Source organism: Triticum aestivum, chromosome 7B (genome assembly GCF_018294505.1).
Source record: "Triticum aestivum cultivar Chinese Spring chromosome 7B, IWGSC CS RefSeq v2.1, whole genome shotgun sequence".
Lineage (NCBI taxonomy): Eukaryota > Viridiplantae > Streptophyta > Magnoliopsida > Poales > Poaceae > Triticum > Triticum aestivum.
The window spans coordinates 723907389-723921332 of NC_057813.1; the positions used below are offsets into that span (position 1 = coordinate 723907389).

At 44.6% G+C, this 13944-nt stretch overlaps 1 pseudogene; it reads right to left on the bottom strand.

Moving 5' to 3' along the window:
- Nucleotides 1-1738: 1738 nt before the first annotated feature.
- Nucleotides 1739-13703, bottom strand: LOC123158631 (uncharacterized; annotated as a pseudogene).
- Between the last annotated feature and the right edge of the window lie 241 nt (nucleotides 13704-13944).

Sequence of the window (13944 nt, forward strand, 5' to 3'; positions counted from 1 at the left end):
CAAATCGACGCCATTTAGATGGATGTAGCAAAAACTTCGCCGGTGGTAGCAAAAAATAGCGACGGTTGCAGCAAAATCATTGTCGCCGTCGTCTAGCATCACATCTGCACCATTAATGGATGTAGCAAATTTTCTCGTTGGTCGTAGCAAAAACCGACGACCGTTGCAGCAAAATAACCTCCATCGTCGCGGGGGACGTAGCTCCGTCAACGAAACATACAACCGGATGCAGCTTTCCATGGTAGAAAAAATGTGTCGTTGAATGGATGTAGCAGAAAAAATGATCGGTATTAGCAAAAAATGACAACGGTTGCAGCAAATCATCGTCGCCGCCGGCACGAGGTCACAGCTCCGCTACGATGGATGTAGCAAAAACCCTCGCCGGCAATAGCAAAATCTATCTATGGTTGAAGCTTTTTTAGTTGGTCAGTGCCGATTGAAGCTTTTCTATCTATGGTTGAAGCTTTTTTCAAGTGTGGTTGAAGCTTTTTTACATCACGGATGCAGCACTGTATACACGCGGTTCCGGCCATGGCAGCAGGTAGCTGTGGCATCTCTGCTCTCCTAGCAGCAGGCAGTCGTTGTTGTTTGATGACGACAGCAGTTTCAGCACCGCCGGTCATCTTTACGTCGGCCCCGGTCCATGCCGTTTGAAGCACCGGTGCAAGCAGCTGGTAGCAAAAACATCAAAGCTTCGTCGTTCGTGGCGATGAAGAAAGAAGGCTGCAAGGGGAAGAAAGGAGAGGATGCGGGGAAGAAGATAAGGTTGTTTGAAAAAAAATGATGTGTAGGCCTGCCTGTGTCCAGCGCGGGGGATCGCTAGACCCAGGATCGAAAGGGATCGCGTGGCTGGCGAGCGACCGGCCGAAGTTCGGCCGGTGCGCCGTTGCCAAACGATTACCTAATCTAAAGTGGAAAAGGGGAAACGTAAGCACAAGTGATCCATGCCCTAGCATGCTGCACCGGGCAATGAGTATCTTCTCTTCCTTGAACTTGAAGGCTAGCTTCTCCCAACTGTTAGCTGCTCCCATGCCTGCTGTAGTCTCCTCCTCCGCCTGTTCTAGCCGCCTTCTACCTCTTTCATCTGCTTCCTGTCCCCTGCCGTAGCTGCCTTCTCCCTCCGTGATCAGATATGTACGATGACACGCTGACGACTGGTCGATCCACCAAGACAGTACAAAGCTAGCCATCTTGCTCATCCACCGTTGGCCAAAGGTAGTACATGCACGTACACACAGCTATATCCATCGGAGGATTAGAGCTAGCTTTGTACTGCATATTTTTCCGGCCACATGGGATAGAAACCAACACAATCAGCGTCCTCCGTTCATCGCCGTTCGTCGTCGATTGCCGTGTGTCGCCCAAAAGTACTCGGCATGCTAATACATGCAGTACACACAGCTAGATCCATCGCAGGATTGCATGCTAGCTTTGTACTGCATATTGCTTCGGCCACATGGGAGAGAAACCAAGAACATCAGCGACCTTCGTTCGTCGTTGATCGCCGCGTGTCCTCGGAAAGTACTCGGCACACGGACTGGGTCAACATACTCTTTGATTCCACCACCTGCGTCAGGAAAGGACGGATCAGGAAGCAATTACCTTTATCTGAACGACCCTCAGGTTTGGTCCTATGAGCAATCTGCCTTAGCTGCGCGTGATGTGATGCTCTATGGATGGAAATTTAGCTGCTTTGTTCTTAAGTTTTGGTTGCTGTTTCTTTAGTTTAAATTGGAATTTATGATACCTGTCAACATGAATATAGACTGAGTATTAATAACAGAAACTGAGCATAATATTTTCTAATTCTGTTAGAACATGCATGTTATACATGGATTGTCTAACAAAACATGTTATACATGTGTACGTGGATGTTTAAACAGTTGATTTTCTCATGCAACTGTGTTCTGAACTGCGAAGTGGTTACAAACTAGAATGAATAACAGCAATATACATATCAACTCCAGTGTGAATGTCAGGCCTCCTCTCAGCGCATGGCTGCAAGATCTTTTGCCACAGTTCTATCATAATTTGAATAATCTAATCAGGGCCGGCCCTGGGGAGGGGCAGGAGGGCGGCCGCCCCGGGTCCCCGAAGTCCAGGCCCCCCTCCGAGGTACGCATGTAGCCCATGGGCTAGGCAGCGATGCATCAGCTACTATAAATCACACAACAAGGACCTCCTGTGTGTCGCTCTCTGCGTCAATTTGCTGAGGCTTTGCACAGGCGTGTCCTTGACTGGGCCGGCCCATGAAGATAGCAACGCGCACTGTAGCTCAAAAAGAAAAACTGCGCCGTGGAGGATTCAAACACAAGATCGACCGCTATAAAGCTCGGTACCTACCAGCTGAGCTACGAGTCGTATCTGACCATATTGGAGCATCAAACTTAAAGAACCAAACACGCAGCGCAGATCCAAATTAGGGCCAGTTCTTTTCAGGCAAGATTCTACAGAATCAGGATTCTAGAAAATTCTCCCAAAATCTGCTTCTCCCAGAATCTATCGTCGAGTTATTTTCAGAGATTGTAGTTTGAGATTCTAGAAAGTGTTGTGTGTTGAAATGTCTGTACTATCCTTAGACAGATTTTTTTTGATGAAATGTATTTTATCTACAAATAATAGCTAGCATCAATTCAAGAGTTATTCAAGCATGAAGAAACAGAGAGATGCAAAAAGGAGGGCTCATCGTGAGCGTCGGCGTCGAACTTTGCGGGACGGGGCTGAGGGCCGGGACGGACTGAAGGGCGAGGAGGAGCTGAGGAGGGAAGCTGGCCGGCGGGGGCGGCGACGGCTTGGCCTGGCCGGCGGCGACGCGACAACCCTAGCCGCTGCCGCGAAGCTGACGGGGCGGGGCGAACTGCCGGGCGAGGAGGGCGGGGCGGACTAGGCAAGGGAGGCTGGCCGGCGGGGGCGGGCTGGCCGACGGGGGCGGGGGCGTCTCGAAGGTCCGCTGCCCCGATGCGGTGCGGGAACTGGGAGACGAGCGAGCGGTTGGGTGCATCCGCTCGTTTTTGGGATCCTGGGCAGGACTGCGGGGTGGCATTTTGACCATAAATACGTGATACAATAGGGGTACAACTATACTTTGAAACGTTTTCTTTGGTGGGACTAGCCAGAATCCTGAGATTGTGGGAGAAGCCAGGTATTTTAGGATTTTGGGATTGCACTAGGATTCTACAGAATCCGGTTGAGATTTTGGAAGTTCAATCGAGTTCTTTTCACTCGGGATTTTCGGGACCGAGATTCTCCATAATCTGCTCAAAAGAACTGGGCCTTAGTTCAGAATTTTTTAAAGCAATTTTTTTAGAAAAAATGGATGTTCCTTGAAACGCAAACACTTTTAAAAATTGTGAAAAAATATTTTGGAAAACTATAACATTTTTCAAAAACAGAAACATTTTTTGAAAAATCACGAACAATTTTTTGAAAGCAGAACATTTTTTGAATTCCAATTTTTTTTAGAAACACGAACATATTTGAAAATTCCCGAACAAAATTTGAAAACATGATTTTTAAGAAACTTGTGAACATTTTTCAAACTCCTGAAAAAAAATGAAAGCGTGGACAATTTTAAAAATTTCTGAACAATTTTTTAAAATAGGAACATTTTCTGAACATTGTGAAAAACTTGAAAAGAAAACTTTCAAACATTTTTTGTAAAAACTAGGACATTTATTGAAATTCCAAAGCATTTTTTGAAAATGCGAACAATTTTCAAAATTTATGAAAAATGCGAACAATTCTTTTAACCAGAAACATTTTTTAATTTACGAACAATTTTTAAAACACAAACATTTTTTCAAATATCAAACTTTTTTTAAAAGAGGAACAGTTTTTGAAAAATTTGAACAATTTTTGGAAGATGATCTTTAAAAAATAAACTTGTAAAACAAAATAAACGTCAAAGCGAAAAACAAAATTAAGAAAGAAGAAAAAGAAATAGAAAAGCTGAAAAAAAGAACTAAAAAAAAGAAGCAGGAACAGGAAAAACCGGTCAAGAAAGAAAAAAACCGGTTCAGGGAACCTTCTAGCAGGTTCCCAAAATCGTCTGGCAAGATTTTGTATAATGGGCCGGCCCATTGCTAGCGATGCGGGGCTTACGTCTGTGCGTTGCTTCGACATTTTGAGGCAACGAGCGGCGCATAGGGTTTTCCACAACGTACCTCCTTCTCATTGTTGTCATAGCGATCCTCCAAGGAGACGTGGAGCCTGGCCCAGCAGATGGCCCCCGACCTGAAGAGTGAAGACCATAATTTAACGTATAGCGAACAAACCCACGTCTTGTCCTTTTCCAGTCCACCGATCTACTCAAACTCCAGTTCCCCCAATCGCAGGAAGGCCATCGCCGCCGCCGCTGGCGGCGGTGGAGGAGAAATCTGTAGGCCGTAGCCTCGTCCTCACCGCCGTGATCTCTTTGCTCTTTGGTAGGCAGGGGCATCGCTTTGCTCTCTTTTTTATTGAATCCTGTCAGTTTGTATGGATTTTGTGATTTCTTCCCTTTCTTGCTCTACGCGGCGCTTGGATTCAAAAATTAGGATTACCTCCAACAGATTCAGATGGTCCCTTCCTTGTAGAACTTTTCAATTTAAATCAGTATCAAAGTGGATACAAAGTGATGTTTTTGTATCTGCATATGAATCAAGTAATACAATGAATCATCTGTTTATTTCTTATATAGTTATATATGGCATTTGAGATTTGACCCATTGCCCATGTTGTTTCTAGGGCTCAGAAGATGGTTCTCGTGCTTCATGAGAGAGCACAAAAATTATCGTCGAACATGTATAAGGAGGCAGATGACGTGTTGATAATGGCTGAGGTATGCTTCCTTATGTGAATTTTTTTTGTCCTACTGTAATAAGCATGCATGTGCATCTTGTAAATAGATACATTGACGAAATGATGTGAGGTCCGTAATGTGCAAAGATAGATTATGTATGCAAACACACATTCAAAATAAATTATAGAATAAGAATGATATTGATATCATCATGAGCGACTTTGCATCTAGAAAGATAGAAGAAAAAAAGTTAGGGTTTCTGCCTCCCGCCGCCGCCGCCGCAGGTCCGTCTCCTCTCCGGTGGCCCTAGGGCCATGGGGATGCGGTGGATCTCGGCAAGGGGCCCCGGTTCTTGTTCCGCCCCGGGCCCCCGAAATCTCAGGACCGGCCCTGAATCTAATACTGCTTTCAGGAGCACTAATCATTTGTGCACTCCTACATATAGTGTGTGTAAGTTTGAAGGAACACTACATTAGGACATCAACTTTGCATCCTGTCACGAGCAGAATTTGATTACCTTCGATGTGGTAGAAGGGGAAGATTTTTGTGATATCCCCGCTAATGATCTGGTAAAAAAAATCCAGGTTTTCAATCTACCTCGGGTTATTTCTACTCACTTCAAAGGTTTGAACCTACAAAAATTCTTATGTAGTTTTTCTCTATGGTTACTAACCTGCATAATTGTTTGTTCTTCACAGAAAGAACTCCAATGTTGAAAAAAAAATATTCCTACTTCATCATGATTGTTGTACAATACCATGGTACGTAGTTATTAAAAAATGATTTGGATATATTCCTACAATATACATTTATGTATTATTTTGTATTTTAATTATGTTAAATTACGATGGTAAAAAGCGATTTGGATAACCATACAAGAACGGAATTTCAAAATAGGCGCTATGAATTCCAAATCATTTTTAATAACTACGTACCATGGTATACTATTATTTGGTTGCCTACACACACACACACACACACAGCGACTAAGTTCCATGCCAATGATGTATGTGCAAAACACTGTGATATAGAAAAATATGGGGAAAGGCACTATTGTCTGAGTTTGGGATGGGTTACTCTTATATTAAAGATGGTCAAAGAATATCCTTGGCTTCAAATTGTTAATGCTAATCTGTTCATGGAAGTATTCACATCCAATTATCTATATTTTTATTAACGTGAGCACAACTCCACAAAAAATTGTAAGACAATGATTATTGTACAGATTGTTTTCTACAAAATATGCTAACGCTAGGATGGGAGAGTACAATAACAAAGTGTTAGCATAAAAGTGGTTATATTCTGGAGTCAGCTAAATCATTTTGTTTAAATTTCTAAAAAAACGATAAAAAACAAGTGTTTCAAGTAGGTTACTAGATGAAACCAAATTTCTTAGGACATACAAATTGAATTACTAGAAACTTTTGTAGGCTGGCCCGTGCGAACGCACGGGTTGACGACTAGTGTTGACTAATGATCCTGACATGGAGTTGGTCATTGGACCCAAATGCTTGACTGATGACTAACGAAAATTTAGAAGTCTATTACTCCAGCAATGTCTACTGTTGGACGATTGGATTTCAATCAAGGAACAAGTACAGTTAGGTTCCAGTGGTGACATGTGTTCTAGTCATCACATCAATCACAAGAACTGGAGGCAACTACAGTAGCAATGAACTCATGTGTCGTTTTGCTTTTTATTATGTGAATGTCGACTGTTCGACGATTGGATTTCAATCAAGGAACATGTACAGGCAGGTTCCATGGTGATATGTGATCTAGTCATCGCATCAACCACAAGAACTTACCAATAAACTCATGTGTCCTTTTCCTTTTTATTGTGTGAATTTTTCTTTAGAGACATGTACGCAAATATACTTCTGCTTTTGTACAACCCCCCTAAATACATCAATGGTTATACCGCATGATTGTAGCATGGTTTTGCATCAGAGCATCAGAATGATTTTGAGGGGGCCAAGTGCACTCACGTCAACGGTTGTGTTTCTTCACCCATGTCCTGTACTATGAGAACAAATGGCTCGCTCTGAGTTGTTTTGTGCGATTCAGGCTATAGGGTTTGTGCATTTGGAATAAATCTGCCTTTTGGTATGACTGTAATATATATGTTTTGAAAATGGTCACACGCATGCATTTGTCGGCTGATAAGTCCCCAGTTACTGCTGCCTCCCGTGTCGTTGGATCATCACATCAATATCGTTTGATTCGTCCCGCAGATCTTGCAACATGGTTGACATTTTGGTCGTTGCCACAACATCGCCGACGTTCCAGACCACTGTTGCGCATCACCAATTCGTCATGTAGAGGTTGCAACATAATGAACAAAACGAGGAACACTACACACGGCTCGTGCCAGTCATCGTTAGCCATAGCCAGAACGGCTAAGAGGAAGAAAACATCCAACATGCTCACGATTGCACCTGATGGAATCAGCAGGTCATGCACATACTGATGCAGAGCAATTAAAGTAAGACATATCCAGTAACAGAAAGAAGGAAAACAACGCCCCCCCCCCCCCCCCCCCCCACACACACACACACAAATGTTACTGCATCTATCAATACCGAGTAGCTACTTGATTGATTATCACTCACAGAAATGTGACAGTTTAATCTTTGGTCACGTAGAACAAACTGGCAATACATATAGTTAATTCGAAAGGAAGCCACGAGTACATAGGTTTTCTTGAGAAATTAAGGAAGCAAACTTGGAGATGAGCTCCTTGAGACCGGAGGGGCTGCAGGTTCGGGTCATCATCTCAAAGCCCTCGGCCGTGAAAACTTCATGCAGATTTGATGTTTATACCAGTCGAGTAATGTGTCAGTGTAGATGAAAGTAAGCATGCCCTCAAACACTCTTGCTTCAATATCATCGATCTTCACGGTAGCAGCACCGCCAAGTTTGTCGCCGAGCAGCTGTGACTTGAAGACGGTAGATCACACTGCGAGTATGCAATGGTGTGTAGAAATAATTTCATCGCCAACCACAAATGTCAAGTCAGCACCTTCCTTGGACAGGAGGAGATCCTTGAAATGGGTTAGCATGTCAGAAGGAGGGACTTGGATGAACGGAGGAGCCATGGTGCTAGCTCCCTGCCTGGATTTGACATCAAGTACAACGACGTCGCAGCGGATGGTGAAGCTGTCGTCCTTGAGATGCGCCGACATTTCCAAGATCTCCCTTTTTCTGAACCCTCTATAAGTCAGAATAGTTGTGAGGGCGAAGTCGTTTATTATGGTTTCACGCATGCGTCTCCACTGAAACTCGTCGATGAAACAGAAGGAAAACTGAGCCTTCACGGATGGCAATAGCTCATGACGATAGTCATGGTTATCGTCCTCAGCCATATCATCATGGAGAGCGTCATCATTATTGATGTGCTCATCCTCAGCCATATCATCATATTGAGCCTCATCATTATTGGTGTGCTCATCTTGATGGTCTTCATCCTCATAATCGTCGTCTTCATCAACGTCATCGTTATCAGTCTGATCTATTAGATTTGACGGAAGCATTCCTACTCTCCTGGAGGAGAGCCGCGGCTGTTTATTTATATGTTGGCAAAACACCTTGCCGTGAGGTACAAGAGAAGGATTAGGAATCCTGTTTGAATACAAGAAGGAGTAGAACCGGGAGAGGAAGAAGGAGATAGTTGAGATTACAACTACGACTACTACTCAAGCTCTAACACCCTCCCTTAATCTAAACTATCATATGTTGAGATTTCTCTTGAACTCTTCAAAGAGCTCAACCGGCAAAGCTTTAGTGAACCCATCTGCCACTTGATCCTTGGATGGAATGAACCTTATGTCCAACTTCTTCTCTGCCACTCTTTCCCGCACAAAATGAAAATCAATTTCAATATGTTTAGTCCTTCCATGAAAAACTAGATTAGCAGACAGATAGGTAGCTCCCAAGTTATCACACCACAAACATGGAACACGGCGTTGCTTAATTCGCAATTCATCAAGCAACGATTCCACCCAAATGATTTCAGCAGTGGCATTTGCTAATGATTTGTACTCAGTCTCTGTACTGAGTTTGACACTGTAGCCTGCTTTCTAGCACTCCAGAAAATAAGGTTTGAACCAAAAAATACCGCAAATCCTCCAGTTGACTTTCTGTCATCAATACATCCTGCCCAGTCAGCATCAGAGAAAACACTAACAAGTGAAGAACTGGAACGTCTGAATTGAAGTCCCAAACTCACAGTGTGCTTAATGTATCGTACAATCCTCTTGACAGCTGACCAATGAGTGGAAGTAGGAGCATGTAGGTATTGACAAACCTTGTTTACATCAAATGATATGTCCAGTCTTGTCAAAGTCAAGTATTGTAGAGCTCCAACAGTGCTTCTATATTTTGTGCTTTCCTCTTCCTTAAGTAGTTCTCCTTCATGCGCTGAAAGTTGCTCTGAAGAAGACAATGGAGTAGGGGAAGGCTTGCAATCCTTCATTCCCATATGAGTTAGAAGTTCAGTAGCATATTTTTCTTGACTCAACATTATGCCATCTTGAACTTTCTTAACTTCAATGCCTAGGAAGAAGTGTAAATCACCAAGATCCTTCAAGGCAAATTCTGAACTCAAGTCATGCAAGAGAGCATTAGTGGCATTTTGTGAGGAGCTTGCAACTATGATATCATCAACATAAATTAGCACAAACATGACAGTATTTGCTTTGCTATAAATGAAGAGAGACGTGTCAGCCTTGGATGCAACAAAACCAAGATGCTTCAATTGTAAGCTCAACCTTGAGAACCATGCTCTAGGAGACTGTTTCAGACCATAAAGAGCTTTGTCAAGTTTGCAAATATAGTGCGGTGCTTGTTGATTTTCATACCCTGGTGGTTGCCTCATATAGACCTCCTCTTCCAGAACACCATGCAAAAACGCACTCTGAATGTCTAGCTGTCTAAGACTCCATCCCCTGGAAACAACAATGGCTAGCACAAGTCTTATGGTAGCAGCTTTCACAACAGGACTAAAGGTGTCCTCATAATCAGTACCATAACGTTGATTAAATCCTTTTGCAACTAGACGTGCCTTGTACCTATCAATAGAGCCATCTGCTTTTCTCTTAATTCTATAAAACCACTTGCAATCAATGATATTTTTACCTCTTTGGTTGGGGACCAAATGCCATGTTTTATTCTTCATAAGAGCACCATATTCTTCATCCATAGCCTTTTTCCACTTAGGATCTCCAAGCGCATCACTTAATTTTGCTGGTTCACCTGAAATACACAACATGCCATATGGTACAGTGCCATCCTTCCTTATTTTCGGATTTCGAATACCTTTTTGTAAATGGGTCAGAACCCTTGATGAAGTGGCAAGTTGTTGTTGCGGTTGCACAGAAAAAGGCACAATCTGACTGTCCACAGAAGATCCGGACGAGTCTCACATGTGCAGACTGGTCAGATGCAGAAGATCCTATGGTCATTGGTGTGGCGGATCCTAAGGCGAAGCTGTCCTGGGCTGCAGTGTTTCGGTCCGCAGAGGATCCCGTCGGATGCATGCGCGCAGAGGCGCCCATTGGCTGCGCGCTCAATTTCTGGGACGCGCGTGGGCCGCTTACCGCCCGCCGTTCGGCCGCGCTCGATCGCTGGCAGGCCCGTCGCTGTCATGCGCATGGCCCACAGTCCGTCCGCTGATTGGCCCGCTGAGCCTGGCGCTATCCCCTGGTTGGTCTATCTGCTGCTGCTATCGGGTGAGCTATCCAAGGTGGATCCGCGCGAGTGATCCGAAGCTGTCAGGCGCACAGGTGTAGCAGGCGTCGCCGGATCATCCTCGTGAACTGCGCCAGCCTCTTCTACATGAAATAACGCCTGATTTTCATGATTTTGATCATTTTGAACCAAATTTTCTTCAGGTACCTGCACAGGCATAACAGTAGGAGTCGAGGCAGGAGTATTTTCATCAGTTTGGTTAGCACAATTGTTATCACCCCCTTGATCAAAATCTGGTAGAAGCAATATTTCTTTTCGAAGGAGAGCACCGACATTTGGATGAAGAGATTCGAAAGGGAAAACAAATTCATCAAAGATGACATCTCTCGAGATATAAACCCTACCAGTAGAGACATCAAGACACTTAACCCCTTTGTGCACGGGACTGTATCCTAAAATAACATTTTTTTGAACGAAACGCAAGTTTGCGTGTATTATAGGGTCTAAGATTTGGCCAACAAATACAACCAAAAATACGAAGAGATGTGTAATCAGGAGTGATACCAAAAAGACGTGTGATAGGATTCTCAAATTTGATGACTTTGCTAGGACGAACATTGATAAGATATGTGGCAGTAAGAAAAGCTTCATCCCAAAATTTAAGAGGCATAGATGCATGAGCTAACAATGCAAGTCCTACTTCAACAACATGACGGTGTTTTCGTTCAGCAGAACCGTTTTGTTGGTGAGCATGGGGACAGGAGACATGATGTGTTGAAAAAAGGAATTGAGTTTTTCATACTCACCACCCCAATCCGTTTGCATAGCAAGGATTTTGGAGTTTAACTGGCGTTCAACAAGGTTTTGAAAATTGGTAAAGACTTGGAATACATCGGATCTTTTCTTTAGCAAATAAATCTAAGTAAATTTACTATAATCATCAATAAAACTTACATAGTATGAGAATCTACCGACGGATGTAGGGGCTGGTCCCCACACATCTGAAAAAATAAGTTGCAAGGGAGCAGTAGATACACTGGTAGAGATAGGATATGGTAACTGACGACTCTTAGCTTGTTGACACGCATCACAAACTGACTCAACACTAGACTCATAAGGAAGTTTATTTCTACTAAGAACATGCTGAACGATAGTTGAAGAGGGATGACCCAAGCGACGATGTCACTTTGCTAAAGATGGTTTGGTAACACTCCATGCTTGTTTATTGGACCCTGATGAAGAGAGAGATGATATAAGTGGGTAAAGGCCTCCCTCACACTTTCCTCTAAGAATGACTCTCCTCGTTGCCAAGTCCTTAACCACAAAAGAATAAGGATAAAATATTATGAGAACTTGGTTATCAAGAGTAAATCGATGAACTGAGACAAGATTTTTTGATGCATGAGGGACGTGTAAGACATTATTAAGATGCAAATTTTTCTTGGGGGTTTTAACAATTGAGTTACCAATATGAGAAATTTCCATACCCGATCCACTTGCTGTGTGAATTTGATCACCTCCGTGGTGTCTTTCTCGCATTGTCAATTTGTCGAGTTCCCCCGTTATGTGCTCGGTAGCTCCGGAATCTACGTACCAATTTGTATCAATCACGTAGGAGTTAGTGACGAGGTTGGCCTTCTTCTTCTCTTCATGGTCATCGTCATACCGATGCCAGCAGGCCCTTGCACCTCCGGGATGGAACTTATAGCAAATCTGGCACTCTGGATAGTCCCCTTCATGTTGTTGTTGTTGTTGTTGTTGTTGTTGTTGTTGTTGTTGTTGTGGAGGTTGTTGCTGGCATTGCTGGTAGTTGCCGCCACCTCCACGAGCAGATGAAGAAGGGGCGCGATTGCCACGGCCGCGCCCTCTGTTCCCTCGCCCGCGACTTCCTTTGTTGCGGTACTACCCACGACCTCTGTACATGGTGTTTGCAGACGAACGAAACCCGACGGCCCTTTGCCCAACATCTGCATCCTCTGGTCGAAGGCTGCGATCTGTGAGAAAAGATCATCCACAGTGATTGAATTTTTGATTGCGCCGACTGCAGCAACTATGGGATCATAGTCCTGATCAAGGCCGGCGAGGATATAGTCGACCATCTCGCCATCGGTCACTGGACGACTAGCAGCTGCAAGCTCATCCCCGAGACTCTTCATCTTGGCGATGAAGGAGTTGTTGGACATATTGCCCTTCTTGGTGTTGGAGATGGCAATTCTAAGATTTGTTATCCTGGATTGGGACTGCGCAGCAAACAGTGTGGTAAGAGCAATCCATAGATCATGAGTACTCTCCTTACCAATGACCCGCGCCAGGATTTCAGGGGTGAGCGAGTTCAACAGGTAGCTCAGAACCTGTTGATCTTTCGCCAGCCACGGTCCATATAGAGGGTTTGGCTCAATGGTCGTGGTCTTGTCTGCCTTTGCGACCTCCACCGTTCTTGGCGGTGCAGCATCTGAGCCGTCGAGGAGATCGGTTACTTGTGCGCCTCGCAGCGCCGGCATTACCTGTGCTTTCCAAAGGAGGAAATTTCCCCTCGTGAGCTTCTCTGTTGGCGGAGCTCCGAGGTTGAGGGCGACGCTGCTGGAACCAGCCATGGCGATTGGGTTTCTGGCGATGGCTGGTTTTTCTGGGTTTTTGTATCGATAGATGAGGGGATCGCTAGACGTGGGAAGAAACTAGGCTCTGATACCATATTAGATTTGACGGAAGCGTTCCTACTCTCCTGGAGGAGAGCCGCGGCTGTTTATTTATATGTTGGCAAAACACTTTGCCGTGAGGTACAAGAGAAGGATTAGGAATCCTGTTTGAATATAATAAGGAGTAGAACCGGGAGAGGAAGAAGGAGATAGTTGACATTACAACTATAACTACTACTCAAACTCTAACATGATCATCCTCGTTTGCCTCCCAATCATCATCGTTTTCATCGTCATCGTCATCGTCGTCCTCAAGGACAAGACCAACCGATACAAACCCAGCGTACTCGGAGTCATAGCCATTAGGGTAGTACTCGAGATGCCAGCGGTGGCCCCCGACCAAGAAAGTGCGACACCTGATGTACTCGCCGGCCGGCAAGATGTCTCTGGTACGCGAGAAGCAAGATGTCTCCGGCCGGCAAGATGTACTCGCCGGCCGGCAAGTGGTACCCGCTGGCTGCGCGGGAGTCGATGGGAGAGACGGTCGAGGCGCACAGCTTGCCGTCACCGCCGACGAGAGATACGCCAGCGAAAGCCATGTTGGATCAACAAGTTAGCCTGGAAAAGTAGATTGTTCGGCAGTCAGAAACATACTACTATATACAACGTGAAAATCAGGAGGCGATGGAAACAATGGGAAGAGAAATATAAACACCCACCGAGCCATGGAATTACCGAGTCCCTGGCCGGCCGGCAGCAGCGCCGGCGAGGGTGGGCGTGGCGGACGAGTCAGAGGAGATGGATGTGGTGCGTTGATGCAGGGAGGGATACGCCAGAATT